The following is a 12,780-nucleotide window of genomic DNA, read 5'->3' as shown; positions in this document are numbered from 1 at the left end:
ATTTGAAGTTACGTAAATATAAGTTCACCTTTTTCTGAGGAGTGAGTTTGTTCGATTAGCTTAATCTAGAGGACAGCTTGCGCTACTTGTATAAAGATATTTTGTTCCTTTTTCCTTTGAGTTTTGCCGGCCTGAGTGGCCGAGCGGTTCTAGGCGCTACAGTCTGGAACCACGCGACCGCTACGGTCGCAGGTTCGAATCCTGCCTCGGGCATGGATGTGCGTGATGTCCTTAGGTTAGTTAGGTTTAAGTAGTTCTAAGTTCTAGGGGACTGATGACCTCAGTTGTTAAGTCCCATAGTGCTCAGAGTCATTTTTGAACGTTTGAGTTTCGTAATTCACATCTTTTAAAGATTCTGCTACTGGGTAGGAACAGTGATCAAGTAAGAAAAACCTTAGGGTTTTACCAAAGTGTGGGAAAGATAAACGTTATTTTATCTTATGTGGAGAACTATTGCAAATTTGTGTCACACTGTTTGTAATGGAACTTTTATAAGCCTATGTCCTTGTTGATTGTACACTGTACTTTCCTTTTTGTCTTAGATTAGATTAGATAAGTACTTGTTCCATAGATCATGAATACGACACTTCGTAACGATGTGGAACGTGTCAGATTAATAAAAGGTGTCTATACAAGATATTACATTACACAAAAGATTACATGACACTAATTTTTTTTTTTTTTTTTTTTAAGTTGGGAAATTAAAATGGTTCAAATGGCTCTGAGCACTATGGGACTCAACTGCTGAGGTCATTAGTCCCCTAGAACTTAGAACTAGTTAAACCTAACTAACCTAAGGACATCACAAACATCCATGCCCAAGGCAGGATTCGAACCTGCGACCGTAGCGGTCTTGCGGTTCCATACTGCAGCGCCTTTAACCGCACGGCCACTTCGGAAGTTACCCACTTACTATATCCAAAAATTCATGGCTATCTGTCAGACTTTTGATGCTATTAGGTAAGTGACCAAAGACTTTTGTGGCAGCATAATTTACCCCCTTCTGAGCCAAAGTTAGATTTAACCTTGGGCAGTGAAGATCATCCTTTCTCCTTAATACATGTACATTGCTATTGAAGTTTTTGTGTATATTACATATGGAAAATCGCGACTAGGATATGGAAAATCGAGGAAACGTGCGTTTTAATAGGGCTAACATGGGAATTTTACGCGCGCCCGAGTAAACAGTGTGATTTACGAACAGTAACTTCCCACAACTGCCGCTGGAGTGCTTCGCGATCGCTTATACCACGTTGGGGCCCACGTACCGTATGCACAAGTCGCATCGTTCCTGAGCGTTCAACAGCACGTTGAACTCGGCTGCTCAACATTGACGTTCGACAGCACGGTCCGTGTGCCGACGGCTTATAAGGATGTCCTCGGCAGAGACGGTTTCGTTGACGGCTGGTGCTGCCACCAGCGCCTCGCCCGGCCGCTCTGGTAACTACTACGGAGCGGAGCTAGTGCCTTCGCGGCGCGCACGTTGGCAGTCCTGCCTCACCTCATCGCCAGCGTGGAACAGTGTCCAGTGTAGGGGAAAAAGGGGGTGGGGATGACCGACACTCCGGTCGACCTGGCCCGCAGCCAGTCTTGTCTGTGTAGTGTCGCGAGGAACGCACATTCCAGCGCGTTGCGGGAACCCACCGACTGTAGCAACAAGTAGCGGAAAGAACGCGCAAGAGACAACAGGTGGGTGACGTCATCACCACTCGCTACCGTGATTGGTTCTGGCAGTCAGCTGACCTCGTTACGAGGCTGCCGTTATCATTATGTTAGAGCTCCTACAGCCCGTACACTTTTACTTGCTTCTCTCGCTTTCATAACGTGATTAAAGTGCAGTTCTTTGTGCGCTGGTAGTCAAATTTAACTCTACACTCTGCAATCCACTGCGAAATGCATAACAGAGAGTATCAGTTATTAGAGATACTTTCCGTTCCAAGCGCGTACGGAGCGAGGGAAGAATGATTCCATAAGGCAGGATTTCCCAGGCTTTCTGTCACTGCGTACTACTTGACAATGTTAAAAATTTATGCGTACCAGTACAGCTTGCTCACTTTTTAACGAAGCCTGAGGTGGGGGTTCCTCCCTCTGCAATTCTAAAACTAGTTTGGTATAAGGCTTCTGTAACGTTAGTCTCAAACAACATCAAAATTGCTTTCTGCAACGAGTTTCAAATTCTGTCCTGGGATATGCGCTGGTGCTTGCAAACATCATTTAAGCTCTCATACACAGAGATATTCTGTTGCCTCTGGTGAAAAGTTTCCGAATAGTATAAATTTTTAGCCGACATCTTGCTAGGTTATGTGACCATGAGCTACCGGTGTAGAAGTTTCATTCTATTCTGTGGCGCTTGTTTTTATCGCGGCACAAGAACTATTCATAAACGGAAAAAAGACGTCTTGAAGGTGAGTTTTTATACAAATGTATTGTCGAATTCTTGCCTGGGACGTTGCAAATGAACGTATCTTTTCTGAGAATAGGAAAACTGGCTTTGAGTACTGTTCGGACAACAAGAAAGAAGAAGAATAAAACACAAGCTGCTCTGCCAGTGAAATGCGACAAAATAGTTTTGGTCATTGGCCAGATTATGGCGCAAAATGGAAGATGTAGACTTTTGCCTCGGGGATGGTCGATTGTAAAATTCAGAAAATGTGACACTGTTCTGTGTTTTGTAGCGAAAAGGAATTGTTTTAAGACATTTCACATGCAACAGTGCAAAATGCAGCCATTTTTTCATCCGCAGGAACAACACTATAGTACTTACATTGCAGTACCCATGCGCCTCTTGTGGGCAATGATACTTGCATAGTGTATTTTGAAACAATGTATACAAAAGTCCTCACATGACGATAGTTATATACATCTAATTTAAGTAACTTAACACTTTTTCTTCACAATAGTTCTTCGTGTGCAAAATAAAGGGTTGAAGGCTTCATGTTTTGATTTTAAAGCGTTTCTAAGCATACAACGCACTGGAGAATTCGATTATCAATGGTTTCTATGTTGGCATTTACCATAAAGCAAACCTGTCAGTAGCTTTCATCATAACTATGGTTAGGTGTTGATTTAAGTTTCTTAACTGCATCCTTGGAGGTAGGAGTAGCTTCCTGGCTTAAAAACTGCTATGTCATTAACTTAAAACACAACCAGATATGTGACACAGTCAAGTTGAACTTCACATCACAGTTATAATAGTCAAGAATCAGCTTGCTGTAATACGCACAGTCCGGTTCAGACGCAAGCTTTCTTCGTATCACGATACCATTAATTTTATGGTACAGCCACGAAAGCGGCAATAACAACAATTAACCTTTCACTATTTAATGAGTACAGCAACGCCACAGGTTGGTGCAAGGCGTAAGGTAGCAGTACCTGCAAAGCGGAACGAAAATTTTAGAATAACCAGCGACAACACCATATCAAAATATCGTCAAGGTCAAAACAAGATGACTCATTCCCGGCCAAGGCAGCGACGACTAACGCAAGGATTGTACAATCAGGCCTTTCCGTTAGGGACGGAAAAAACCTACCGGTTAAAACCGATTCCAGAATTTTAGTTCTGAATAACCGGTATTTTTCGGTATTTGCTTGGTCTCGGTTGTAATTGGCGTTTTCATTTTTTACTAAAAGCTGGATAAAAAACCGAAATCTCAATTTAGCAGCAGTGTAAAAATTTTTAGTTTTTAAATAAACCTTTTTTTAATGAAAGAGAAATTTTTATTCGTAAAATCTGCATTGTGTTGAAATATTGCGTCGTTGTATAAAATGGGAAACGCTATCAATACCTATTTTAATAACAATGCCGACATAAACGAGTAATAAACAGATGGCATAAGAACTGGTACAGCATTGCTGAGACGACAATGTGCCCTTTACCATGTGACATGGCCTGTTGGATAGTATGCCTGTATCTGCTGTATTCAAGACTTTCCCAGGTGGTCTACATGACAGTGGCCAGACATCAGTTTTCTTACAGATTGGCCCCGTCCCTACTCTGGAAATACTTTACAAACAGTGGAATCAATGAAGTACTATGCTCCATTTGCTTTAAAAGATTAAAAACCAGAGGAGACACAGCAAACTTGTGACACAATATAAGGAGAAAACTTGAAAACTTAACAATTCGTTCATAGTTTACAATAAAAATAGAAGACAGGTGACCTGATAACTGCGCCTACATATTAACCTGCCTTTACCTGCTTGTAGCCCTTGAAAACGGACAAATTAACATGGAAAATATACAGGGTGTTTCAGAAGTGATGGTCAATATTCAGAGAAATGGCAGGAATGCTTATTCGAAACAAAAAAGTCAAGTAAACATGAGCTCCGCATACATTAAGAACTATAAGGAATTCTTGATCTTCGATACTGTGAAACAAACGTCTTCTATTGTAAGCTCTTTGCTTTCCATATTTTGCGAAGTGGAAGTATGGACCAAAACAAGACAAAAATGTCCAATAAAGATGTGCTTTAAAATGCATACCTTAAAAGTTATTCGAAGAGTTGTGTTTCAAAGTAGCGAAGTTGAACAAGTGATCACACGTTTTTTTTCTTGTTTTGGACCATACTTCTACTTCCCAAAATATGGAAAGCAAAGAGCTTGCTATAGAAGAGATTTGTTTCGCCCGAAGGTTAAGAATTCCTCATAGCTCTTAAGGTATGAGTTTTAGAGTCCATGTTTAATTGACTTTTTTGTTTCGAATGATCATTCCTGTTGTATCCCTGAATATTGACCATCACTTCTGAAACACCCTGTAGTTCAACTATAGATTCATCCATTAGCACTGACTGTTCATTGTTTCCAAATAGTGTTACATGATTTTGAGCATAGTTTTAAAAAATTAGAATCAATAGCAGAATACTGGCGTTTTTTTCTGGTGATCAACCAGTTACCACTTTCCGAGAAGACCAGCGAACTGTGCGCGGGCTGATTTTCTTTTATTTCCCTATTTAATTCAATATTTACATTCTATGTGTCTTGAAACTGACAGAGTCAAAATTTTCCAGCCTTCTTTCGATTTCTACATAAATTACTGGAAATAATAGGAATAAAAAAACCGAAAATCGATTATTTCAGAAACCGGTTATTGTGAGCAGTTTCAACAGTCCGATTACAACAGTTGAAAACCGATATAATAGAGAACCGGTTGTTTCACCGTCATCCCTGCTTCCTATGTCCTGCATACAGTTCGAACAAAACATTCTGCTGTAAATACATTTCCATTAACTTTTTCACAGACGCTACTTTTATCAATCAGTCTTCCCAGTGTCTAGTTACTTTGAAAATAAAGTGACGAGAAAGAATAATTTTTCTTATATCTGTACCTGTTTTACTTGCTTATACGTGTACAACCGGAGAAGTCCTTTGTGTAGAAGGGGCACGTGTACCACCGACTGGAAACCCCTGCCATAAGGCATCCGCATGCGCTTTGCTAGTCTAATCTTATCTTGGCAGTTCCTACTGTAGTGATATGTATGGGCTCGTGGTATGTTCATGAGTCCTGAAACACAACTCGTCCTCGAAAGAGTGCAAGTAGGCTTGCATGAGATAGCTGAAGTAAATCTTCAAGTGCTTGCTAGCTCTTCTGCGAGAAAAACAGACCTGTGACAATTCGTGTCTCCCTCATTTGTATATGTTCTATAACACCTGTTAGCTGGATTTGGAATGGTTCTCTTCCTACGATTGCCATTTCAACACAATATAGAACTCATTTGATCCCAAGTCAAACGACATATTGCTACAAAGAACAAAAAATTTATGTTGAATGAAGTCGACTGCCTTTTGAAGGACGGAACTGAAAGGGTGACACCAGAATAGTGACAGACAGAGGTGAAACATGTGATACAGGAAGCATGGAATGATGGAGGTGTATTAAAACAGGGCGTCCAAGATTTTACATCTATCACTATGAGCGGCGATACCCATAGTTTCACTGACTAATTAACTCTCAACTTAGCTCTGTTTTTGGATTGTGTGAGTAGTGTATAGCACATAGGGTATTTAAAAGAACCTTTTATCCATATTAAATCTTAAGTTTGTCAATTTATTTCGATCAATTTCTCTTTCCTGTTGTGAGACTAAGGAATACTTTTTAGCCAGCTGACATCACGTGCTTATGGTTAAACACCGTTTTAAATGCCGGGCGTAGTGGCCGAGCGGTTCTAGGCGCTTCAGTGCGGAACCCCGCGCCTGCTACGGTCGCAGGTTCGAATCCTATCTCCGGCGTGGATGTGTGTGATGCCCTTAGCTTAGTTAAGTTCAATTAGTTCTAAGTCTAGGGGACTGATGACCTCAGATGTTAAGTCCCATAGTTCTTAGAGCCATTTGAAAACCGTTTTAAATATATTTCATTTTATGCAGACAGCAAATGCCACATCTTTGGAACTTAAATGTCAGGTGCTAAATAGCTTAAAACAGAGTTTGGAGCCATTGCTAGAGTGGGTCACGCGAGTGTTTCGTAAGGACTCTTATTTCTAGACTGATTACATTTCCCTAGTATTCTACCAACGCCCCGAAATTTGCCATTTCCTTTACCAATGACTGAGTCTGTGTGATCATTTCATATTATATCCCTACAAACTGTTACACTCAGGTTTTGGTATGACTGGTCTAATTCTAAAAAAACAAAACAAAAAAAAAACGTTCAAATGTGTGTGAAATCTTATGAGACTTAACTGCTAAGGTCATCAGTCCCTGAGCTTACACACTACTTAACCTAAATTATCCTAAGGACAAACACACACACCCATGCCCGAGGGAGGAATCGAACCTCCGCCGGGGCCAGCCGCTCAGCCCATGACTGCAACGACACACACCGCTCGACTAATCCCGCGCGGCGCCTAATTCTAATACTGATACACTTCTCTTGGTATCATTTCTGAAGTGCATTATTTTACCTTTCTGGTCATTAAAGGCAAGATCCCATTCTTTACACTACTATGAAATTTTATCAAGATCCAACTGTACTTCATTACAGATAACAGCATCATCGGCAGAAAATATATTAATATTGTCAGCTTCCTCATTAATGAATAAAACGCGAAGCACATGGCGCGTTTCCAGGGCTTTAGCCCCGAGCTTTGACTGCACAGTCTTTTCACTTTACTGATACGTAGATAATGCTGTATTCTCTACGATCTTTTTATTTTTTTGTTGCATTATATTGTATAAAAACCACCGACAACTGTTACTGTATATGACAACTTATTGTGCGCATTAATTAAATTGACATTACGTGTCAATTGTAAGAGTGTCAAACAAACCAGTTTTCTTCCACTAATATTGTTTATTAGTAAACAGTTTTCCATCGAATACTCTGCCAGTGGCGTGATAATCAGAAAACGTTAGGCCGTAAACAAATATATGTGAAACAAAGCGCTGTTTGTTTGTCTTTAACCATTACATATGAAAAGTTTCTATCTGCAAACGACGGAAGGATCAGTTAAGATGAGTTATTTACTTAAAACGCACCGCAGAAACGTTGTCCATCTCACAGAAGGCAAGGAAATGCTGTTCGACAGTCAGAAGTTTACTTCGTAGGTTAACACAGACGAAGCACTTATTTCTTTAGTATATTATCGGTAGTTAATCAGTGCATCTATGGTGAAATACAACGTAGGGAACCTATCTAACACTTTTAAAAAATGCAGCGAGGAAAGTGTGATGGCTATAATGTCAGTGATCTCTAAATGCAGCTACTAATGTAGTTCATATGAATAATGTGTTACCCATTGGACAAAATTTTGAATTTTTCTTACGTGCGTTATTAAATTACTGGTTATTCTACAGTGTATTTGAGAAACTCTGGGTAAGATTGCTGTAGTATACGTAGTGATGTGACAGAGCTTCTCAATACCACCAGCTATCTGTTACAAAGGGATGTGTAAAACGTCGAGTGAAATCTAACTGCATACCATAGAGAGTCCGTCACGTAAGACTTACCCCTTTCATATTGCGATCGCTTCCAGATATCGAAAAGAGGTTTTTGGCAAATGATAAAGTGACTTAACTCTCGTATCGATAGTGCTAATGAAGCAAGTATGATTCTTTAAATAGAATGATGCATCTTTTTAACGGCATCCGCAAGCGCATGAAAATCAGGCTACAGGGCTATAGTGCTTGGGAATGTTGACGTTGAAATTGTTTGCGTAACAATCCGAGAAATATTCTAAAACTTAAAAGCAAGCCTGTCACTACATCAGGTATTCGGAGGACCTTATTTCGAAAGTCTTACAGAATTTTGCTGGTTTGGTCTCCATCGCTTGGGAGGCTACACATCATTTGTCCTACGTGTGCTCTTTACCGACGGAGAACGTTTAGGAACTACAATAATGTAAATTTACGGGACATATTCTACTGGGAAGCTGGAAGTCCACGCTGACTTCGTCGGGTTCAGCAACAACCTTAAATGCGTAAACCTATGCTGCGGCATCGTAGAAAATACCAGTGCCGGACCTTACTTCATCCCATTGATGTTAAATGGAAATACGAACAGTCTAACAGTCTATCTACTCTTCTAGAAGAGGTGTCACTGAATAAACGACACAGTATGTGGTTCGAACACGACCGCTCCACAGCTCTCTTCCTCCCTTGCAACGCAAATACTGAGTGAAAAGTTTCCTGACCGTTCTGTAGGACGTAGTGCTGCAAAATAATAGCTCACCAGTCTCTTGATTTGACTGCTGTAGAGTGCTTTCAATGGGGAGCACTGAAAGATGTAGTTCATAATGAGCCGCTACTAAGCCGAACGATATACGCCATCGAAACGTCGCATTACGCAACGGCATATCATCCGACGTAAGTTCATCTAATCATCGAACGGTGATGGCAAACGTGTCTTGAAGTCGACGGTAAACAATTTGATCGCATGCTTAAGTAAAGTGTCAAACGAAGTTTAGTTAAGGAAACTACAATGAAGAGCCAAAGAAACTGGTACACCTGCCTAACATCGTGTAGGGCCCCCGGCAGCACGCAAAGTGTCGCAACGTGACGTGGCATGGACTCGACTAGTGTCTGAAGTAGTGCTGGAGGGCACTGACACCAAGAATCCTGCAGGGCTGTCCATAAATCTGTTCGAATGCAAGGAGGTGGAGATCTCTTCTGAACATCACGTTGCAAGGCATCTCAGAAATGCTCAATAATGTTCATGCCTGGGGAGTTTGGTGTACAGCGGAAGTGTTTAAACTGGGAAGAGTGTTCCTGTAGCCACTCTGCAGCAATTCTAGACGTGTGCGGTGTCGCATTGTCCTGCCAGAATTGTCTAAGTCCGTCGGAATGCTCAATGGACATGAATGGATGCAGGTCATCGGAATGCTTCCATACATGTCACCTGTCAGTCATGTCAAGAGGTATCTGCGATCCCAGATCATTCCAACTGCACGCGCCCCACACCATTACAGAGCCTCCACCAGCTTCAACAGTCCTCTACTGACGTGCAGGGTCCATGGATTCATGAGGTTGCCTCCATACCCGCACACCTCCATCTGCTCGATACAATTTGAAACAAGACTGTATGACCACGCAACATGTTTCCAGTCATCAAGAGTCCAATGTCGGTGTTGACGGGCAAAGACGAGGCGTAAGGCTTTGTATCGTGCAGTCATCAAGGGTACACGAGTAGACCTTCAGCCCGAAAGCCCATATCTATTATGTTTCGTTTAATGGTTCGCACACTGACACTTGTTGATGGCCCAACACTGAAATCAGCAGCAATTTGCGGAAGGGTCGAACTTCTGTTACAATGAACGATTCTCTTCATAGTTGGTCCCGTTCTTGCAAGGATCTTTTCCCAGCCGCAGCGATGTCGAGATTTGATGTTTTACCGGATTCGTGATATTCACTGTACACAAGCGAAATGATCGTACGGGAATCCCCACTTCATCGCTACCTCGAAGAAGCTGTGTCCCATCGTTCGTGGGCCGATTACAACTCCACGTTCAAACTCACTTAAATCTGGATAACCTGTCAGTGTAGAAGCAGTAACCGATCTAACAACTGCGACAGGCACTTGTCGCCTTACAATATGTGATCAAAAATATCCGGACGCATGGCTGAAAAGACTTCCAAGTTCGTGGCTCCCTCCATTGGTACTGCTCGAATTCAGTATGGTGTTAGCCCATCCTTAGCCTTGATGACAGCTTCCAACCTCGCAGGTATACGTTCAATAAGGTGCTGGAAGGTTTCTTGGGGAATGGCAGCCCGTTCTTCACGGAGTGCTGCACTGAGGAGAGGTATCAATGTCGGTCGGTTGAGGCCTGGCACGAAGTCAGCGTTCCAAAACATCCCAGAGGCGTTCTATAGGATTCAGGTCAGGACTCTGTGCAGGCCAGTCTATTACGGTGATGTTAATGTCGTGTGACTACTCCACCGCAGGCCGTGCATTATGAACAGGTGCTCGATCGTGTTGAAAGATGCAATCGCCATCCCCGAACTGCTCCTCAACAGTGGTAAGCAATAAGGTACTTAATACATCAATTTAGGCCTGTGTTGTGATAGTGCCACGCAAAACAAGGAGGAGTGCAAGCCACCTCCACGAAAAACACGACCACACCATAACACCACCGCCTCCGAATTTTACTGTCGGCACTTCACACTCTGGCAGATGACGTTCACCGGGCATTCGCCATACCCACGCCCTACCATCGGATCGCCACTTTGTGCACCGTGATTCGTCACTCCACACAACCTTTTTCCATCGTCAATCGTCCGATGCTTATGCTCCTTACACCAAGCGAGGCGTCGTTTGGCATTTACCGGCGTGATGTGTGGCATATGCCCCGCCACTCGACCATGAAATCCAAGTTTTCCCACCTCCCGCCAGTCGTAGGATTTGCATTGGATCCTGATGCAGTTTGGAATTCCTGTGTGATGGTCTGGATAGATGTCTGCCTATCACACATTACGACCCTCTTTAACTGTCGGCGGTCCCTTTCAGTCAACAGACGAGTTCGGCCTGTACGCTTTTGTGCTGTATTTGTCCCTTCACGTTTGCCCTTCACTATCACATAGGAAACAGTGGACATATGGATGTTTAGGAGAGTGGAAATCTCGCATATAGACGTATGACTCAAGTGACATCCAGTCACCTGACCAGTTCCAAGTCCGTGAGTTCCGCGGAGGGCCCCATCCTGCTGTCTCACGATGTCTAATGTCTACTGAGGTCGCTGGTATGGAGTACCCGGCAGTAGGTGCCAGCACAATGCACCTAATAAGAAAAACGTATGTTTTTGGGGGTGTCCGGATACCTTTGATCACATAGTGTATACAGGCGTTGCTGACCGCAGCGGCGTTTCGTGCCTGTTTAATATCTCCGTATTTGAATACGCATTCCTATACCATTTTCACTGACGCGTCTGTGAATTTACTTTGAGGGTGACATGTCGTAAGTCATACTTATTTAAAGAGTATTCTGTCTTATTACAGTATGTTCAAATGTATGTGAATTCCTATGGGACCAAACTGCTGATGTTATGGGTCCCTAGCCGGCCGGGGTGGCCGAGCGGTTCTAGGCGCTACAGTGTAAGGGCCGCGCGACCGCTATGGTCGCAGGTTCGAATCCTGCCTCGGGCATGGATGTGTGTGATGTCCTTACGTTGGTTAGGTTTAAGTAGTTCTAAGTTCTAGGGGACTGATGACCTCAGAAGTTAAGTCCCATAGTGCTCAGAGCCATTTGAACCGTTTTTTCATGGGTCTCTAGACGTACACACTACTTAAACTAACTTTAACAAATGGTTCAAATAGCTCTGAGCACTATGGGACTTAACAGCTGTGGTCATCAGTACCCTAGAACTTAGAACTACTTAGACCTAACTAACCTAAGGACATCACACACATCCATGCCCGAGGCAGGATTCGAACCTGCGACCGTAGGAGTCGCGCGGTTCTGGACTGCGCGCCTAGAACCGCGAGACCACCGCGGCCGGCAAACTAACTTTAACCTCCAGCGTGAACGGCCGCGTATTCCGTGATATGGCGCGTCTTATTACAGTTCCAAGTAGTATATATAGATACATTTATGCGACAGCGCGCGGATTACTTTAAGAAGCATTTCGGCTCTGCTGCCCAAAGACAGATCAGTTATCATTTTTTTTCGAATCTAAGAAAGTTAATACAGTAATTTCCTTGTTCCCTTGAGTAGGACTGTTTAAGAAGTATGAGTGACCGACATTTCTATTTCGGCTTTGAGAAGTAAGCAGCAACGGTAAGGGTTTAAACTGGAAACTGCCTGATAGAACTGTGGTCACAGAATGAGATTTTCACTCTGCAGCGGAATGTGCACTATTATGAACTGCGGTTGCTTCAGCAAAAGCCTGGAAAGGTACACACATTCTAAATAGTTGTCCCCAGGTGCATCTGACGCGCCAGAAGCTTGCATATGCCACAGTTCCAAACACGAAAATCGTTTCTGGCCCTGTACCAATGTCGTATAGGAAATGACGTTTTACCCCTATAGCTTAAGTCTGCCTTACTGCATACAGTGATCAGCCAAAACAGTATGCCCACTGCGACGTTACATGCCGGCTATTGGCTTTTCGGGCACGTGAGGCCGTAACAAACGTACGTAAGCGGAGGAGACACGGGTGGGGGGATCACCCCAGCGAAGATATGTGCTGTAAATGGGGAAATCCACCGAGATAAGCGACGTTGACAAAGGGCAGGGAATTATTACGCAGAGTCTGTGAACGAGTATCTAAATGGTTCAAATGGCTCTGAGCACTATGGGACTTAACAAAAAATGGCTCTGAGCACTATGCGACTCAACTCCTGAGGTCATCAGTCGC

General features: G+C 43.0%; 1 protein-coding gene across 1 annotated transcript in view; it reads left to right on the top strand.

The window, feature by feature from the left end:
• Positions 1 to 1,524: 1,524 nt before the first annotated feature.
• LOC124550976 overlaps positions 1,525 to 12,780 on the top strand; it is a 62,316-nt gene continuing 51,060 nt past the window's right edge. The window contains exon 1 of the mRNA XM_047125795.1: positions 1,525 to 1,689. The gene's annotated coding sequence lies outside the window, so the exon portion shown is untranslated. The remainder of the gene's footprint in view (positions 1,690 to 12,780) is intronic.

This window comes from Schistocerca americana, chromosome 9, assembly GCF_021461395.2.
Source record: "Schistocerca americana isolate TAMUIC-IGC-003095 chromosome 9, iqSchAmer2.1, whole genome shotgun sequence".
Lineage (NCBI taxonomy): Eukaryota > Metazoa > Arthropoda > Insecta > Orthoptera > Acrididae > Schistocerca > Schistocerca americana.
Note: the sequence above shows the minus strand (reverse complement) of the source record. Positions and strands in the feature narration are given on the sequence as shown.